Consider the following 16,840-nt stretch of genomic DNA (forward strand, 5'->3'; position numbering starts at 1 on the left):
CCCCTATCCTGTCATCTCTTCTTTTCCTCATTTCCACACATTTCCAGGCGGCGAGGGTTAAGCCTGGGTAAGGAATAAACCTTGAGGACTTAAACAGGGTTATAGCAGCTGTGTATGGCTAACGCGCATCTAGCGCATTCCCAGGTTGGGCTCGGTGGTGGGCGGCCAGCATAGCTGCTGAATTGATTTCACTTGTTATGGTAACAAGATTTTCTGCATCCCATGATCGTCCTCCAAAACGGGGGCGCAACGAAGCAGACCAGCAGTTTTTCACTCCTAAAAAGTCAGAAAATTTCATAAAGTTCCACGTCATGCACTGTGAAAAAGAAGGCATGTCAATGAGACGTCTGTCACCATTCTTGGTAGCCAAAGTTCTAACGAATGAGCTAGGTGGCGGCTATAAAGTAAGCAAGTTGGGAAGCGGTGACCTTCTCCTAGAAGTACAAGACGCAGCTCAGTGTGCCAAGTTAACGAAAATAACCACTGTTGGTGACAATCCTGTGAGCATCAGTCCCCACCGATCCATGAACACTGCCAGAGGTGTTATCTCTGATGAAGACTTTCTGAACTTGTCTGAGCAAGAACTCCTGGAAGGGTTCGAGGGCCAGAATGTTGTGAATGTTCAACGAATCAAAATACGTAGAGATGGGAAGGAAATTTCGACCAAGCATGTAATAGTCACATTCTCGACCAGTGTACTGCCCGAGTCTGTCGAGGCAGGCTACGTTAAATCCCTGTTCGTTTGTATATTCCAAACCCCCGACGCTGCTATAAATGTCAAAGATTTGGCCATGGTTCATTGAGCTGCCGAGGCAAGGCAGCATGTCCAAAGTGTAGCCTCCCCGACCACTCGTCTGATACCTGTGAAGCTCCACTCCACTGTGTAAACTGTATGGGAGAGCACGCCGCGTACTCGCGCTTGTGCCCGCAATGGAAGAAAGAAGAAGAAATAATTGCCCTGAAGTATAAGGAAAACATTACCTTTAGGGAAGCACGACAGAGACTGTTCCTGACACACACTAGCTTTGCCGATGTAGCGCGACGGGGGGCGGCGCTACACTCGGTTCGAGTTCCCCTTGAAACCCTCCCAGCGAGGCCCCAAGGGACGCCCCAAGCCCCCTCAGTGCCGGTGGCTAAGGCCACTGCACATGCCACAAAAAAAAAGCGTCAAGGGCTGCCCCAGCACCCCTTGATGCCAACGCTAGGCCCCTTGCTGGCACTGCAGTGCCGGTCCCTGCTGAGAAGCAGGCTGCCGCAACCAGCCAGCCTAGCCCTGCTGTCGAGGCTTCGCAAGAAGCCATGGACACAACGCCAAGCTCGCCGTTGCACGGTACGCCGATAGGGCGCGGCAACTCGCTTGACCGCAAAAGCCACCTAGGGTCACGGCTCTTGGGAAGGTGTCGAGCCTGGGAGGGTGACAGCATGGCACTTCCTTAATCCTTGTTCAGCATAAGCTGATGGTAGCTGATAATGTAGTCCAATGGAACTGCAGAGGCCTCCTGAAAAACTTGGACGATATCTATAAATTGCTGTCACAACACCAAATAAGTATTATGTGTCTCCAGGAGACACACTTGAGGACGAACCAAACAAACTTCTTAAAGAACTACTCTGTATTTAGGAAAGACAGGGATGGCTGCATGCACCCCTCTGGAGGAGTTGCGATTATCGTGCAAAAATCATTGTCATGCCAGTTCTTACCGCTACAGACCAGTTTAGAGTCTGTAGACATACGAGCCATTATCTTTAATAAACTGGTAACAGTATGCTCACTGTACATACCTCCAGACCGGCTCTCCAGTATGGAGTTTGAAACATTAGTTGATCAGCTGCCAGAGCCGTATCTGCTAGTTGGGGATTGTAATGCTCACCACCCACTCTGGGGTTCTGCACGCACGGATGTTAGGGGACGCCTCGTTGAAAAGTTTCTGCTATCATCTGGAGCGTGCATACTTAACAAGAAAGACCAAACATATTATAACACAACACATGCCACGTACTCCTGCATAGATCTCGCCATAGCCTCTCCAGTTCTGTTTCCAGCACTCCAGTGGAAGGTCATTAATAACCTGTACGGAAGTGACCACTTTCCAGTAAGCCTCAAGCTTTTAGACAATAAACAAGACAACGCTCCATGCCCACAAAAGTTCAAGGAGGAGGCCGCAGACTGGAAAAAATTCAAAGAGCTCTCTGAGTGTCACTACACACTTATAGACAACCTTGGTATTGATGAAGCTGCTGAGACTCTGACCACCCATATAATTGAAGCTGCGCTGAAGCCCATCCCCCAGACCAGGGGTATATGCAGAATTTCGATTTTGGGGGGGTGTCGGTTGGATGTTTGGGGGGGTGTTGTATAAATCCGTAGGCAGGGTGCTTGTGGTTGTGAAATTTTTTTTGGGGGGTGTCGAAGTCCTTCTGGGGGGGTGTTGGCGGGGTGTTAGGGGGGTGTGTATAAATCCCTGCCCCAGACTTCTTCTAGTAGGGTTGCTAAGCCAAAACCTTGGTGGAATGATGATTGCAGGCAGGCCCGTAAGGAACAGAATAAGGCATGGGGTGTCTTGCGTAGGTGCCCAACGACTGGAAACTTGGTACTTTTCAAGCGGGCAAAGGCCAGTGGCAGACGGATACGGCGTATTGCGAAAAGAGAAAGCTGGAATCGTTTTGTGTCATCAATCACATCATATACTGACTCGCGGAAAGTACGGAGGAGAATTAAAGCACTCCGAGGAAGTAACACTCTTCACGCACCCTTTGGTGAGCGCAAGTGGAGACACTTTACAAGACCAAGCGAATGCCCTGGGCAAGCATTTTGAGTATGTATCAAGCTCAGCTCACTATTCAAATAACTTCCTGAGACACAAGAATGCAGAGGAACGGAAGATTGTACGTGACAAACGGCAGCCTGAGGTAGGGTATAATTGCCCCTTCACTATGCAGGAGCTTAAAGTTGCGCTCACTACTTGTGGTAAATCATCACCAGGTCGAGACCGAATAACATACACCATGATTAAGAACCTGCACGACGACAAGATCTGGCGTGCAAGGCAATTTCCAAAAATGTGGAAAGAAGCTATTGTGGTGCCGATTCTAAAGGAGGGGAAAGATCCATCACTTGCAACTAGTTTCAGACCGGTCGCTTTAACCAGTTGCTTATGCAAGGTCTTCGAAAAAATGATTAACCATCGCCTTATCTATTTTCTTGAGTACCATGGTATTATAGACAATCGCCAGGCGGGTTTTCGCTCTGGTATATCTACAGCAGACCACCTAGTGGCTATTGAATCCTACATCAGGGATGCATTTGTTCATAAGCAGCATTGTTTATCAGTTTTTTTGACCTACAGAAAGCTTACGACACAGCCTGGCGTTATGGTATTCTTTGTGATCTGCGCCGCCTTGGAGTTTGTGGAAACATGCTGAACAGTTTGAAAGATTACCTTTCGGAGCGCACCTTTCAGATTAGGGTTGGAAATGTCCTCTCGAAGATGTTCGTCCAAGAAAATGGAGTGCTGCAGGGTGGTGTGCTCAGCTGCACCATTTTTATTGTTAAGGTGAATTCCTTAGGAACTGCACTGCCTCGCTCCATATCGTACTCGCTATATGTTGATGATGTGCACATTGCCTTTAAATCATGCAATATGTCCATTTGTGAGAGGCAAATCCAACTAGCTGCAAACAAACTTACAAAATGGGCAGATGAGAATGGCTTCTGTTTTAACCCAGAAAAAAGCACGTGTGTGGTCTTCTCTAGGCAGCGTGGTATCCGCCCAGATCCTGTTATTAAACTCAATGAAACACCCATAGCAGTAACAAAGGAGCACAAGTTCCTAGGGATTGTGCTTGATGACAAACTTTCATTCATTGCACACCTCAAACGCCTTAAAGTTAAATGTTTGGATACAGTCAGGATCCTGAAAGTCCTCTCACACCAGTCTTGGGGTACTGCCACAAAGTGCCTATTGGCCTTATTCAATAGCCTTGTGAGGTCCCGCATCGACTACGGGTGTCTTGTTTATCAATCTGCCGCGAGAACAGCACTAAAGATGTTAGACCCTGTCTACTATCTTGGCCTTCGTCTGGCTACAGGCGCTTTCCGAACAAGCCCTGTTTTAAGTCTGTATGTGGAAGACAATCAGTGGTCTCTTGAAACACAGCGGAAGTACACTGGGTTGAATTAAACTCTAAAAGTGACATCCTTGACCGGACACCCGAACAGCACTCTAGGTAACCAGGCAATCAAGCTTTTCGAAAAGCGACCTGCCATGGCTGAGCAATTTCTTCTGTCGGTGAGAGCACTGGCCACAGGCCTGGGAATATCCTTCACTGACGCTCAGAAAACCAGCTTTGCTGACTTTGTCCCTCCATGGGATCTCTGCCCTATCGCTTATGATCTCTTTTTTATGAAGATTGACAAAATAACCGCTCCAAAGGAATTAATTATGCAGCATGTTTTGCTTTTGCAGAGCAAGTACAGAGCATCTGAGTTCTACACAGATGCTTCCAAGTCAGCTGGTGCAGTATCGTGTGCTGCACATGGTCCAAAATTTTCCACGTCAAAGACTATGCCTAAAACCGCATATATATTCACTGCTGAAACACACGGCCTTGTATTGGCTGTAGAATATATTATTGAGAACAATGTCCGAAAGTCAGGGATATTCACTGATTCTCAAAGTGCTGTGCAGACTTTAGCGTCAGGAAAGTTACAAAAAAATCCAGTCTTTAATCAATTGCTAAAACTACTGTGCTCAGCCCACAAACAAAAACTTGAAATCACAGTCTGTTGGGTCCCAGGTCACTGCGGCATAGCCGAAATGAGCAAGAAGACAGGAATGCTGTAACTGCAGCTCTTCGGAGTGACCTAGATATTCAAAGCGTCCCGTACGAGGATCTTAAAGCGTACGTACGTAAGAGGCTGCGAGACCAATGGCAGGAAGATTGGAATGGGCAAACAGCAAACAAATTGCACATGGTAAAACCCAAGTTAGGTAGATCGATCCGTGAGAAACGGGACAGGATCACAGAGGTTACTCTCTGTAGACTGCGCATAGGCCATACCCATGCTACACATGCGTACCTATTGAAAGGAATAGAACAGCCACGCTGCTTGAGGTGTGGAGGGTCGCTATCAGTCATTCATGTACTGGTAGAATGCAAACTACTTGAACCGCAAAGAAAGCTTCATTTTCCAGAATTGTACACACGCATGATCCCTCAACACCCATTGCTGTTTTTATCAGACGAGCCACTTTTCTCTGTTAACCGTGTTTTGAAGTACCTCTCAGACAGATTTTTTAAGGTATGTGTCATATCACCCGTGAGCCGAGCCACCATCGCACGCTAGAACCCGGTAGGACCACTCATTGCTACCGCAAATACGGTGGAAAGGGGTGCACGTAGCAAATTTCTGTCATAGTGACAAATGTTTTTACTTGGCCCTCTACACCAATTCTTTTTTTAACGGAAATTTGAGATACCTTTTATTATATATTCTGTACTTTATATTCCCACTTGAATAATCCTCACCATAGTACTGGCGCTCTTTGGCCTTGATGCCCTTGCGCCAAGAAAACCTAACATCATCAAGTGCCGTTTTGCTGATGCGGCCTCGTTGGTAACTGTGGCACGCCGCCTGCGAATCCGTCAGAATCGCAATTGCATCTTTTCCCGTCGTGATGGCCAGGGCAATAGCGGCTTCTTCAGCAGCTTCCGTTGATGTTGTGGAGAATGACAGAGGGATCGGAAGACATCCCAGTCAACCACCTTGTGGGGACGGGTGCTCGGCAGTGGAGGTCCATCCGGAATGAGGGTTCAAGCGCATAGTGGTCACTTCCCAAATCACGACCAGTGTTGCGCTAGACTGATCGAGTTGGCCTTGTTATGTGTGATGGTCAGATCAGGAGTGGTGTCTCTCTGGACGCTGTTGCTTTGCGGCGTAGGGTGTGCCGGGTCCGTGAGGAGGCGCATCTGATGTGAGAGGATCGTAGAGAGCACCCCACGGCCTTTGCGTGACACATGCGGATACCCCCATTCAGGGTGCGGGGCGTTGAAATCGCCCTGGGCGTAGTACCAGGCCTTCTGCAGAAGTAACGCGAGATTCTGCGACTGTTTGACGGCACTATGAATGTTCAGTACGTGGAGGCATCGTTGCTTTTTCTTCGGGCAGGTAAGATTTTAATAAAAACATATTCCGGGCCCAAAGCGATGAGGTTTTCTTGGCATGCCGGGATGTTGCGTCGCACCAGGGTAATCACACCTCTCCATGCTCTGTTTCTGTTTCTTCCGTTCCCTGTACTAAAGTGTGTGTGTGTTCTCGCGAAGTTTTTTCACTATGAATCATTAGTTGGTTGATCTTCAAGTTGATTTTCAAATTTTTATTGTTTTATTTTTCTTTTCATAATTTTCATCTTTTTTGCATCACGACGGAGTGTAGTACGACTCACGACGTCACCCCACAAGAGCAGGCCACTTGTAGGCGCCGTTGGTTGTCATTGCCCGCCTTCGTTGCGTGTCGGTGGCGTTCAGCAGCGGTACAATGCCGCTTCCTCTCGTCTTATGTTGATGGTGGTCTCTTGCGTGGCCCCACCTCATCTGACACGGCGAATGATTCAATATCGGGTGGGTTTTACAAATGGTTCACGACTCGATAATTGCCATCAGCTCCGACTTCAGCACGCCACTTCGAAAAAGGTTTTAATGATAACTTCGTAGCCTGGTTAAAAATGTGAAACAGTGCCTGCCGCTGCTCCTCTGAGCACGCGTGGTGCGAGTTTAGCTCCTTGCGCTGCAGGCGATTGAGTGCGAGCTTCGAGTGCGCATGCGGTCTTCCCCTTTGAAGTCGTTGTGAATGTGAAGGAGCGCGCACTGCTACTCCTTGAGGGCCCGCGGCACAGCTCCTTGCGCTTCAGCTAGTCGGGCGGGTAAGGGTCCACACGGATCATGAGCAGAACATAAAATGCTGTGCATTAGAACTCAGAACATGGCCTACGAAATCTAGTTTTCGATCTGATAATCAGACAATGTTTATGACTCATTGAAGTGTTCCTTTAAGCAAAGCCATCGACGTACACTGGTGCAGGTGGTGAGGATGTAACTGGGTCACGTCTCCGTTCATGCGTCCGGAATTGACATAAACCACTCCATCGGACAACCGTTGGATCGCCGTGGCCATTGGGTGCGTGCCGCTACTATGCGATCGCGTGTTTGTCACGTGGTGTATCTTGAACGGCTTAGAGAGATGGACGCAGGAAAGCCGTTGGGAGGTTTACACAAACGCACATTTATTACACACACGGAAAACCCTTATTAAACCACATTAGCCACAAACATCTACAGTTAGGGGTTTCATCAACAATGAAACCCCTAACTAAACATACCAACGCACATAATAAACCAAACCTCAAAAGTTGATTGATTGATTGATTGATTGATTGATTGTTGATTGATTGATTGATTGATTGATTGATTGATTGATTGATTGATTGATTGATTGATTGATTGATTGATTGATTGATTGATTGTAAGGTTTAACGCGCCGACGCAACGCAGGTGATGATTCTCGCCGTAGTAAAGGGCTCCGGATTAATTTTGACCACCTGGGGATCTTTAACGTGCGCCGAAATCTCGCACACACGGGGGTTTTTGCTTTTCGCCTCCATCAGAAAAGCGGCCGCCGTGGCCGGGAATCGAGCCCGTGACCTAGTGCTCAGCAGCGCAACGTCTTAGCCACTTAGAAATCACCATGTCTTAAGTACTATGTATACAACAACTAGTCCTTAGTCATGTCCCACGAAATGTGTCCCTATTGGACTGACCCACCCTGGTCGTCGGCGGTGACGTGGCGTACCCGTTGCGTGGCCGCGACGCGGTGGTAGCCGTAGTCGTCTCGTGGCGGTGCCGGCGTCGTTGCGCGCGGACGTTGTATGGACGGCGTTGACACCGCGCGTCCCGAAGGGGTTTTTCTGTGCCTACCTTTGTGGTAACCGCTGCCGTCGGAGGTGCCCAGAAGGCTGCCGGAACGTAGCCTTGCGGGGCCGTCGAAGCGAGAGTACACGGGGCGTGGACGCTAGCCACAGGTGCTCGACAGTGACCGCTGGGGCCACCAATACGCAGGTTGGTGGTGAGACTAGGACGCCGCAGCCGATGTGAGGTCGGCCCGCTCCTGCCCAAGCTTGGTAGGCATAGTCGGGCGCCTTGCCGCGTCCCCCGGGATCGTTCCTCGAAGCTCGCGTGCTCCTTCCGCCTCCTGGTCCCTTGCCTCTTTCCCCTTTTCCCTAGGCTCCTTCCTTATGTACCCTCTTTGCACCATCGCGGCACTCTCGGATTGGCTATCTCGCCTTTGCCTAACGTTTTCCATATTTGGCCATGATGCCATTGGGCTGCTTCGCGGCACTCGCGGATTTACTCCATATGCCAATTGGCCTTAATGCCGCTTTCCATGTGGGGCGCTCCTTGATTGTACCGTTTTTGGCGTGCAATTCAAGTGTACGGCCTTCATTTTATTTTCAAGAGGTTTCGGTGCATCCCCTTTCAGCGGATCGCCCTTGGCACATGACAGTCTTTGACACCAGTCAAACACTGTGAAACACACGGCGGTGTTTGACAGTGTTGACATGATACCAAAAAAAAAAAAAAAGCGGTGTAAGCAGATAAGCTTACCCAGAACCTGTCATTGAAATTCTCATTGGCTGCAAAGCCTATAACCGAAATGCCCACTGGCTCCGTCTAAACCTGTCATAAAAATTCACATTGCCTACGACGGCCTAAAAAAATCACGCATCCCTCCGTCAAACGACGACGATGGTTGAACGCTAAGCTTTCTCGTGAAGGATTCCTTGGTTGTCGTCTGAGTTTGGAATTTGACTTGCAGATGGTTTGGACTTTGACTCGCACGCACTTTGGACTTTTCATCGCAGCTGTTTTGACTTTGACCCTTCGCCATTTGATGTCGCACGAAGAAAGCTTCCAACTATTGTCGTCGTTAGACGGAGGAGCGCATGATTTTCCTCTCTACTTTTGCACGTCCATGCACCCCTCTCCAAGTGTAAAGTGCCTCGACCGTGTTGCAATGACGATATCGGATAGACGTCGGCTTCATAACGCGAAGGACCGAGGTTCGATTCCGGCCACGGCAAGCGCTATTTTTCTTTCAGTTCACCCACGATAATTCATCATCGTCGCCGGAGAAAGTTGGCCTTTCCGCAGTGCATTTTCGATGTGACAAGACATGCAAAGCTTCGTTTTAAAACATACCCACTCAAGGGGATTGGCCAATGACGATGACAGCGTCCGGGAAAAGCTGGCAGCCAATTCACATCTCCCAATTTGGCTGCAACGTCAACGCACCAACCCGCATTTTTCCCATACCTACTCATGGTGATTGGCGAGCGAAGACGACAGCTGTCAGAGGCGCACAGCGGGTTCACCATTTCCCACTTGGCTATACGACTTGCACATACCAACTTGAAAGAGCACTCTGTTGGCGTTCGGTTGGACATTATTGCTTTCGCATTCACAGCCCGTAAAGAGTGCTTAGGTATCCCCTGGTTTTTGATTGTACAAGCTTCCAGTTTTTGAACAGAAGACCGTTCATTCAGAGATTCGTTACGCTTCCCGGGCGAAGCGAGCCCCCCCCCTCCCCTCCTTACCCTCCCTGCTGAACCAACAATAGCTCCGACCCTGTTCATTGAACGACTAAACGCAGCTTCTAAGACGATAACAAAATAAGCAAATGAACATCAAAAGCATTCAGAACGTCTATCGCCACAATGTGGTTTTGCAGCCTTCTCGTTAATGCCACACGACGCGTCGTGTCCTATACAGCCGTCTCGACCCACGCTCAGAATTGTTAGGGTATGAGGCAAGGTTCAAATCACGCAACGATCATAAACAGCGGCAGGGCTGAAGGGAAGCGCGGAGATGAAGGGTTAAGGAGGAGGATGAGGGGGTGAAAGTGGGCCCTCACCGTCATTCCGGAAAATGAACAAAACTGCGATGTTTATGGAAGGGGCGCGGCGGGTCTGTTCAAACGACGCTGGGTATACGAAATGTAGAAGGGTGCGTGCGATGGCTCGGGAGAACTAGGCAGGAGCTGAAAGGAAGGAAATGGCGCGGGAAGAGGAGACGGAGGAAGAGGGGGATGGGGAGGATCATCTTCGTTCGGAAGTGAAGCCAGCGGTGCGTTGGAAGAGCGCGCATCCCACGACTTCCACCTAAAGGTTTCAGGAAAATGGAAAGAGGAGTCGGAAGGCGCGAGAGGGGGAGGAGGGGGAGCGAACGAGGCGGCCTGCAACGGCGGGGAAGGAGGGAGGGATTAGTGCGGGCACGCTCGTCCGCGAAATAACGCCGCGACCGCTAGCGGGATGGCGGTGGGGAGGAGGGGAGGCGAGAATTGGGGGGCGAGGGAGGGGGATCGACCAGTGGGGTCTGGCAGAGAGGGGGGGGGGCGAATTGTGAAGGGGAGAGAGCGGACGAGGCTCGCACATGCCCGAGGGGAGGTGAGGACCGAGAAAAGGTGATGGGGGATGCGGGGACGCAGGGAGTGGAGGGCGGTGAACGTGAAAGGGGTCGATAGGAATTCGGTAGCGCTGTCAAATGAAGGCAACCGAGAGAGACCCGCGCAGTGGGGAGCGGGGCAAGGCGGCGGTTTGGATTTCAACCGCGCCGCCGCTGCCATCACGGGGTAGGGGAAGTATAGGGATGCGGGAGATACGACGGAGGGAGGGGGAGCGGGGAAGTGGAAACTGCTGGTGCTATGGTCTCGGTCCGGTGGTTATGAAGCGCTCGCCGGGGATTGTGGACGCGAGACGCCGTAGGGAGCGGAACGATACGCGCCGCTCGCCGCCGACGTCGAAATGGAGGTCATCCCTACGGATCAGGGAGAGACTCGGCGACGTTCGTGGCCTTTTCCAATGTCATGAAGGGGAGAGAGAGAGAGAGGGGGGGGGATCTGCAAGCTCGCACTATGGGCCCGGTTCACGGTAGAGCCGTTGGGAATGGGGAGGAGGAGGAGGAGACGGAAGCTTGAGACCGTTTGATCGCAGTGGTTTTGCGTCGAAGCCCCTTCCTTTCTACTTGGAGTTTTTGTTTTGCCGATGGACTTTTCTTTTTTTGAAGGTAGGTTTTAAGAGTTCCTGCTGACACTTTTGTTTGCCGATCTGTTTGCGCAACTGCTTTGGTGTAGCCGTTCTGCCCTCTTAATCAGCGCGCATAATTGTGAGTGACGTCATCATGGCGTGTTTAGGTTGTCCCAAGCTTCCTGCTCTCTAAACATTTGCGGCCGATGACAAATTTTGCACTGAAACTTGAACAAGACTATCTGGCAGAATATTTGCCTTGATTATGACTACAAGGGGATCTTCGAAGGATGCCTTTGCGTGTCGCAGTGAAGTTACTTTAACAGAAAAGTCGCCGTCTATATGCCTTCGGTGGAGCAATCGTCCTCCGCCATCGTAGGTATCTTCCCCACACATACCCTTCGCGTTTCTGGCTTTCAGTGAAAGAATTTAGGGGCCTACTGTTACGCTCCGAGTTCGACATGTGAACAGAATTAGGGTTTAATGAACAAAGCTGAAGTAAATACAGTTTTCTCAACCGCCCAGGCCGGCCACCACTCCCCGAGTCCCCTCCCCCACTCCGCCGCCCACACCAATGCCTTCTCTCGTGAAACATCACACCACACAGGCAGTTTCTAATTCATCCTCGTTGTTTCTAGAGGTGGAGACTCCAGTTGTAAAAGTCTTCTTAAAGGCTAAGGTAAGAACCTCGTTGTATGTTGGTGTATCTTGTTCGGTTCGCCCGAGAGCTTAACTACTACGCGGAGGAGAAGAAGGAGAAAAAAAAAACGTTTATTTGTGCCGATGTTAAAAAAAGTGGTTGGCATTTTTTTTGTCCAGAAGGGCCCGGGCTGCCGCGACTGATCAAGCCCGATTGCGCTGGTATTCCTGGTCCTCTAGCCACGATCTGCTCAGCCTCTCTCCCGCTGCTCTGGTGAAGGGGAAGGTAGAGAGAGTGGGTGAATCCCCATACTGGGTGATAAGTAGATCCTGGGACGTTGCAGGTAGGGCAGTTGTAGGTGTATGTTGTTGGGGATACGTGGGGGACGATAGGGGAATTGCGAAAGGTGTGGGTTTTTTGTGTACGTGTTTGTAACACTCTGATTCCGTCACAGCACTCATGTTTTTTCTATCATGAGTTCGTAAAGAGGCACGCAGGCCCAATGAAGGAAAATTGTTTTACTGCGAAGCTGTTAGCATCTAGCTGGACGGAAAATTTCGTGTCGTAAAAAAAAAAAACAGGCAGGATTCAGCAGTTCTCGCTAAGATTCCGAGCGCATGCGTCAGGCTAATCAGGCATACATCATACAGCTCGGTATTTGTTAAAAAAAAACACAATACAACCATCGTAACCGTAAGGCGCCTGTGAACAATACCTCCCCCCCCCCCCCCCCCCCAACACTAACACCACTATGTGTTCCAGGTAAAGATAAGGTTTGTAGAGCATGTTTGAAAGCTATAGCGTCTCTAAATAGAGCGGTTACAGGACCCAGCCTTTGCCGCCAGAGAAGCCGGGCCGAAGCGACAAGCCCGCCGAGACGACGAGAAAAATTTCATACGCTCTACCATAAGCATTTGCAGTGGTTTACAACAGGTTCGCTGGACATCCGCTTTCTCAGGGAGGGATGGCGACCATTTATTTATTACGGAGCAGGTTTTCATCTCGGACACGACTTGAGTTAAATGTAATTTTACCACGATGCGATTGACTTGTATTCTTTTAAGATAATTTAGGCATCCTACATTTCAGTAAAACTCATTATAAGATGACTGCCACACATTTTAGAACTTGGCATTACTATGTTGCAGGATATCGACGCTAGCTTATTAAAATTTAACTCAATCGCATCGATCTTTCATTACTTGTTGCTCCTGATGACGCCTCTCTGCCATGGTGCATAGAACGCCAACTTTATATAAAGAATTCGAGGTCATTGCGCTGTTCAAATGTGGATGACCAGCGGAGCTGTAAAGTCATTGTCCCTTTGTAATGACGGTCAGAACGGGTTTGTTGTCTCTACGGTGTGCACTGATCAGCATACTCACAACTGCCAACACATTATTCGATAATGTCAAATCGATGTACGTACTATACGCCGCTGCTGGGTGGTCGGTTGGACAGGATCGGTGTGGCATCGCAACCGATATGTTTACGGGCAAATCTAAGCATATTTTTGTGGCAGCATACTTAGTATGAGCTGTGGCGGAAATTCTTTCGCAGCTAACTTTGCTCCTACACTCATTCTCTTGTTCGAAAAAGATTTTTGGCCCGATCTGTGATGTAGAATGAGAATTGTATGTATTGGTATAATATACTCCGAAACGGGCCGTACTCGTTGGAGTACTTTCAGCCATTCCGCGAATAGTTAGTGTTATTTTAAGTAAATCCAGTGGGCTAGCTGCGGTAATGAAGAAGTTTGAAAGCACCTACAAGTGCCCGTGTTTTTCTTACGCACTGATTGGCCATTCAAGCGTCAAGTCGTTATTCAAGTTGTCATTCATTCAAGCGAGTGCGCTGGTCGTTGCGTCACGGAAGCGAGATATCTTAAGCGGGAAAGGGATGTCTGCGCGTTGCTGTGGACGCCGCGGTTGTTAGGACGCATTGCACGCTGTAGACTGAGCGCGCTATTTGAAGTCGCTCCGATTAAGTGGGAGTGGCACCTCTGTAGACACCATCGTTTCTAGGTGATGTCTCCCCGTCGCGCAATGCCGTGGGTGTCGCGGTGGCTAGGACGGTGGCAGGGTGGAGGGAACGGGTGTAGCCCGAAAGAATCCATTCCCGTTTGACCCCTTCCCGTTTGAACCCAATCCCGAAACGCCCTTCCCGCTTGACCCGTCCCGTGTGCGCCCGTTCCCGAAACGACCTTCCCGTTCGGGCGCTTCCTGTTTCAGCCCGTTCCCAAAACGCCCTTCCCATTACAACCCGCTCCCAAAGCGCCCTTCTCATTTGAACCCGCATCGTTGCAACCCATTTGAATTTCTGAAAATATGCGTTACCATTGTTCCCCAAAATGTGCTTACAAGCAACAGGTCATGCACTAAAAACTAGTATGCACCAAATTTTCCGGAATCGACCGATATTTCCGGCTGATAAAAGTTCCCGAATGCCTTAGGCCGATACTCCCCTCTTGACACAAACTTTGTAGTGACGAAAATGTACTATAAAGATACGCAATATCTTGAGGAATGCACCATTGGATTTTTCTGCAGTTGGTGTTGGTACGTGCGGGGGAAATTTATTTATCAGCCGCTCTTATGCTCATTGTTTGGAGCGGAGCTTTGTCTTCTGGTTGGAGAGATCTATAGATCAAAGATGTCCGTAGGAGAGATTTTAAAAAAGGCAAAAACATGTGCAGAAATCTGAGAATCGGCTACAAATGCCTTTCCTGCGTGAGTAATGGGCAGATATTTTTATTTATTTACTGATACTTTACGGCCGGGTCAGGCTCATGCCGGAGTGAACATAAAAACACATCAGTATTGGTTGGCGTAGTTTAAAAACGCCCCACACAAATAAGTAAAAGACATAAATATGTAATAGACGCAAAGGGGTACGAACAAGGATATGCATTCGTAACGTATTCCAATTTTAAAATACGACGATTCAATCAGAACACATGTTTACAATACTTGGGAAAATTCTTCTAACGATACCAAGTTCACTGTTAGTTCAGTTAACTTATTCCAGTAAGAAATTGCACGAGGAAACAAAGAGAACTTTCTAATAGTAATTCAGCTGATTGGCTGTCTAATAGTCTTACTATGATGTCTTCTCGCTGATCGTCTGAAAGTCCCTTGGAGGTAGTATTCCCGCGACAATTTTAAGTTTCTGTAGTAAAGAAAATTTAGGCTAAAGACGACCCTGCGCTGCTTAAGTTTTTGAAGGTTTGCCCTACTATGCAAATTGAGTACGCTAGAGTGACGGGAATAAACAGAATCAATAAAACGCAAAGCGAAGTTAATATTTTTCGCCGCTTCTCATGACTTCGATTTTTTATAGCCAGATGTGGCATATGTATCCAGAACATAGGGTTGCTTTATTTTTATACATCTTTTTATCTTTTACAGTTTTCATCTGTTTCTTTTCGACATTGATCTACACTTGCGCTATTATAATGATTAAATGTGTTAGTCCGCCAAATACCATTTTTTTCAAAGTGAGGGTGTTTTTGCGATTTTTTATTTGTGCTCCCGCGGCGCTTTTCCGGGCTTTTTGATTTTATCGTTTTTTGGTTTGTTAATTTAAAAGACTTGTTTGTTAACTTAAAAGATTTGTTAATAATTTAGTAATTGTTAATTTGTTTGTTAAGCTTTCTTAATTTAAAAGATTTGTTAATAGGTATGACGAATTGTAACCAAATGTTGTCGTCTCTAGATTCAAAAAGTGAAGCCCAGGTTTGAAAAGCAGTCAAGTACTCTGGATGTACTGAGCATGCTATCGCAGCGGCTGTGAACAAACGGAAATAAATGAAAAACAATATGAAAATGTTTTTTATAACGTTTCATAAACTGGGTACGTTATTCCGGGAACGGGCTAAATAGGAAAATACGAAACGGGAAGGTTCTTTCGCCCGGGATGAAATGGGAAGGAACAAACGGGAAGGTTGAAATGGGAACGGGTTCAAACGGGAACGGGCCAAGTGTAAAAGGGCGAAACGGGAAGGCCGTTTTGCGCCGGGTTGAAACGGGACGGGACAAGCGGGAAGGGTGAAATGAGAATGGGTTCAAATGGGAACCTCCCGAGGGAACAAGCGAGTGATTTGCTTGGATGAAATTGCGTTCGATTGTTGCAGCAAGTGGTGTGACGTCACGGAGAAACTGGACAAGTCTTATCGTTATTGGTCTGTTCTGCATTGCTTACGTTTCGCAGTGATATTTTTGATAGCTCTTGTCGAGTCCGTGATGATGTTTAAGCTCCTGTCATTTGCTTCTCCCCATCTGATAGCCATCAGAACAGCACTGGTTTCGGCTAAACATTACATGGTGCCCTGCGCACGAAGGCTTGGAAGGAAACGAGAGCGCTGACTCGCTTGCGAGAAGTCTTACGAACCGCAGCGACGAGGACCACTCCTACGCCCTTCCACTATACGAAACCTACGGAGAACGTCTTAAAAGAAAAAGACTTGAAAGGAGAACGTTACCCGCTCCTCACAAGGCACTAAACGCGCACGATGCACAAACACTGAGGAGAATACAAACCAACACATTCCCACACAAATCAAGGCTGGCGCTTAAGTTCCCAGACAGATTTAGTGAGGACTGCTATCAATATGCAATGAAAAAGCCACCCTTTTCCACACCATATGGAATTTCCCTGTTATATGGCAAACAGAGAACATTAGACCTCATCCACTAGAAACGTGGGAGGCGACTCTGGCCAGCGAGGCCTTGGAAGACCAGCGCCAGCTGATCGACAGGGCCTGGGCCGGGGCACCAGCTTCTGGAGCCCTGGAAAGAGGACTCCACCCAAGTTTCTCCCTTTAATCCCTTCCCCCACCTCAATAAAGTTTTACTGAACTGAACTGAACTTACGTTTCGCCGATGTAATGTAGCGCAGTTATCTTTTTATTGTTTTGTTACAGTCCCCGAATAAGTTAAAAACTCCAGTAGTGAGACGCATGCGCAGAGGTAGCAAACAGACCGCCTGATTTTCAGTTTCCCCCAAAACAGCAGCACTCGCGCATAGCGGCGCCGTGAGGCCGATATAGCGACGTTCCATATTTGTATGGTTTGGGAAATGGGCAATTACACGCCAAACGTCCCACGTCTGGCACTCTGCCCTC

Source organism: Haemaphysalis longicornis, unplaced genomic scaffold, assembly GCF_048455015.1.
Source record: "Haemaphysalis longicornis isolate Haplotype H1 unplaced genomic scaffold, Haemaphysalis longicornis Haplotype H1 scaffold_10, whole genome shotgun sequence".
Lineage (NCBI taxonomy): Eukaryota > Metazoa > Arthropoda > Arachnida > Ixodida > Ixodidae > Haemaphysalis > Haemaphysalis longicornis.